This window comes from Wolffia australiana, chromosome 15 (assembly GCF_029677425.1).
Source record: "Wolffia australiana isolate 7733 chromosome 15, ASM2967742v1".
Taxonomy (NCBI): domain Eukaryota; kingdom Viridiplantae; phylum Streptophyta; class Magnoliopsida; order Alismatales; family Araceae; genus Wolffia; species Wolffia australiana.
In genome coordinates, this window is record NC_135849.1 from 2,500,529 (window position 1) to 2,504,225 (window position 3,697).

At 44.6% G+C, this 3,697-nt stretch overlaps 1 long non-coding RNA gene across 1 annotated transcript; it reads left to right on the forward strand.

The window, feature by feature from the left end:
• The first annotated feature begins 1,081 nt into the window (after positions 1–1,081).
• Positions 1,082–2,690, forward strand: LOC144713102 (uncharacterized). Its single transcript, XR_013583954.1, has 2 exons — positions 1,082–2,061; positions 2,135–2,690. It is a non-coding gene; the product is annotated as an uncharacterized LOC144713102 (long non-coding RNA).
• Positions 2,691–3,697: the final 1,007 nt, after the last annotated feature.

The window sequence follows — 3,697 nt, forward strand, 5'->3', positions numbered from 1 at the left end:
TTCATTTACATTTATTGCGAGGACTATTGATGCTATTGTATTTGGATACTAGGTTTGCATAGAGGGAATATAAATTTTAGTGGAATGGTGGAGCAACTTTCAGGCCATTGTTGTGGGCTAATGGGCTAGCAGAGCTTGTGTATAAGGCTGTGATAGTGTTATGGGTTGCAGAAATGGATCCTTTTTACAAGCTAGATCTCTTGGGATGTGACTAATTGTTATGCAGAAACGTCTCCCCATGATTTTGAGAACAAAAGAAAACAGGGCAAGTCCAATTCTCATCTAAGGGCCAAAATTATTCGTATTTACATGAATGTGTCCCCTAGTTTTCTATGAGCATTGAAAAACTTAGACTAAATCAGATTGTGTGAGAAATCAATGTCAATCTACTGGAATATTGTGATTGTTGGAAATATGAAATACAGATGAGTATTGTGGGTAGAAAATTATGTAAATTGATTGAAGATAAGAGGATAAATAGCTGTCATGATCAAGGGCCATACCTTTTGAAGTTAAAAGCCACAAATATGACACAAAGTGCATCAATCCCATTGGAAATAAGGTTTGCTGGTGATTTGATGGTGCACAGTATCGGGGACTGCTGAAGACGTCATCCGAGTTGCCATCTCTGTCGTCGACCGCCCAGGTTGAGCATGCTCATTTATCGCATCTTGATTTCCATCATCTTCGTTAGTCGCATTTCGTGTTTTTTTGCATTTATTGAGTCACCTACGTCATTTTGCGACACGTCCGTCATTTTGTCCGTGCTCGTGTGTCTTTGTCGTTGTGTAGGGAGGGGTCCTTAGACATTTGGACCCCCTCCCTTTTCCCCCATTTTCTTTTTATGTTTGTTTTCTTCCTTTATTTTTGTAATGGAGGGCCCATTATATAACGGCCCCTAATGGATCACTACTTCCCTCTCTTGTTGACCATTAGGGGCCCAATTGACTTCCCTTTATAAGGGAAGAGTGGGCGCCCCAAGTGATTCAGACCAGGAATAATTTGAGTAAAGTTGTGTTTTCGTTCTTTTCTGGTCTCACCCTTGAGAAGAAGAACAAGGGGGAGGGAGGAAGGAGAGGAGAGGGGTGATGAAGGACCTGGGAAGATCGCCAAGGGAGGGCCACGACGGATTCTCTTCCATGAGACCATCGGTCATTGTCCGTGGTCGTCCTATCCCACCGTTGGGATCCTAGTGCACCTGTGAAGCGAGGGACCCATTCTCCCGCTGACCAACCAGGACTCCGTGACGGTGAACGACGCCGGCATCGACTTGTTCCTGTGCAGAGCTCCGACTGTAGCCCGGCAAACGGGCGTTGAGCGGGAGGATTTCCAGGCTAAATCAGACATAGTTGTGGTCGAGCGGGAGGATTCCCAAGCTAAATCGAGTTCCTGTCGAGCTCCCTAGACGTCGACGATCCCACATGGCGGACGTAGACATCGTCTCGACTGTTGCCTCCGGATTCATCTCTGACATGAGCTTGCGACCTCACGCAGTGAGTGTAGACATCATCTTGACCGATGCCTCAAGATTCATTTCTGAAGTGAGCCTGCGATCTCACACAGCGAGCTACGATCGGGTATTGGTAACGGACGTCGACGGGAGGTACCGGGTCAACCAGGGAGACGATTCCCTCTTGTGTCGTCCCCTCGGTCAACATCCGCATGACAGAACCGAGTCTGCCTGACGATCAGTCAGTCCACGCTATGGCTTTGCGGCCGGTGTTCATTGATGATGTCAACCAACTATACGGGTGGTTCCCTTGAGCTCAGCCTCAGCGGTCACTGCCGTGGCGCCATTCCACCGGCAAGCCACAAGCTCACCTCAACTGCTCGCACTCGACTATACCAATCCGAGGAACGGTCGCGCTGCCGGGCTTAGTTGACGCTTGAGCCGTGTTGTCCCGGGCTTCACCCTCATCCTCTCTCCTCCGACCCTCCGTTATAGCTCTTGTGTCGTGCCGCAAGTCGAGCCGCTGATGCTATCCGCCTCCTCCCCAACCACACCCGCTCCGACCGCCGCAATTGTCAATGACTCTGCACGACAAGCCACGCGCCGACAAGGTACACTGTCCTCCCGCTTGCTCATTATATTACCCGTTGCAGTACACTTTCGTCTTGACTCCACCGTGCTCAGGCTATGTAGGTGAGAGAGGTAATTGAGAGAAACTACGACACAATTGAGCGTCTTACTGGTACGGACAAGTCCGACCATTACATGCGAGCCCTACGGATTGATTCCATTCGGCCGTAGATGTCATCGTCCCTCTGACAAGGTTCGAGAGGCCATCGTCGTAGTCAAGGCTACCCCCTTCAGAGCATGGAGTTTGGCAATCTCACAGAGTCAACAGCCTGCACGTACGACATGTATGACACATTCATCGTGCATCGTAGTTACATATACCCTAGTTAGGGTTTTATCCGTCAGACAACAACCCCGTCGACGTCCGACATCCCTATCTAGGTACCCAGCCATTGTCCTCGGTACCGACCGGACGACGTCCTTGACAACGTCTGACATCGAATTGGTATCAAGGCATCATCTTCATACCCGCCCAGATGATGACACTGTTGTCGTCCGGCGTCATGATTACTCCTGTATTTATGATCAATTTGATTGCTTATGTATGTGTTTATGTATATAATGAAACAAATGAGACAAATTGATCAAGGCTAATATTTATTTATTTCTTTGTTCCAATGTCAAACTTTTCTGGTGATTAAAATAACCCTAATTGAAATTTTTTCATACATTTTTGTTTATCTTCTATTCACATTCACATATTTTTCCTTAGAAAGAATGATTAAGAAACGCCAAAGTCCCTGTTCAACAAGCTTAACTTATTGTGCGGGAATTAGAATTAGTATTTCTAAATTACTTTAAGTCCCTGTTCTATGGAATTATTATTGAAAACCAAGAAACAATAAAAAATATCAGGACACCATTGAGAACGTAAATGAAAAATATTAGGACACCAAAAAAAATTTTTAACCCAAATGTCATTCCGGAGCGGTGGGAGAATATAGAGGATTTTACCCAAATCCAGTAGTCACTTTGTAATACAGCAACACTTTGTAAATGACCAAGTATGACAATGGTAGACATGTTGATTAGGCGCTCGGTGAGGTTCTTACTGCCATGATAATAATGATGTCTCAAGGTGCACGTGAGATTATTGAAGCAATGCAGTGTGAGCTAGTGTAGTCAAACATTTTCTACTTTGAAAATGCCTGAGATGAGGAAAAAGAGGTACATTACTAATATCAATTTCTAATAACAAGTACTCTATCATATAGCAAACTTATAGAAGCTGATTCAAGATATGAAGAAAAATGCAAATTCATTCAGGCTAACGTAACATACAACACAACAATGTGGGACCAATCGGCTCCAATTTTCATCTCAATAACTGAAGACAAGCTTTAAATTTATCTAAATGAGACACTATCATAAGTCTCTATTCTCATGACCCTTTGTGGTATTGTCTTCCCGCCACAAATACAAAAGATTTTCATTCTAAAGAGAAAAATAGTGTGGGCCAGAGATCAAGATAAAGAAACAAAGATAGGGAAAAGGTAAGGTCGACTTGAATAAATACAGGTGGCATAAATATAAGGGAGGCGGGGCTGACATAATATATAGAGAGACAAAAAGACACAGGGAAACAAATAGGAGAGAGAGAGATAGAGCGAGAAGATG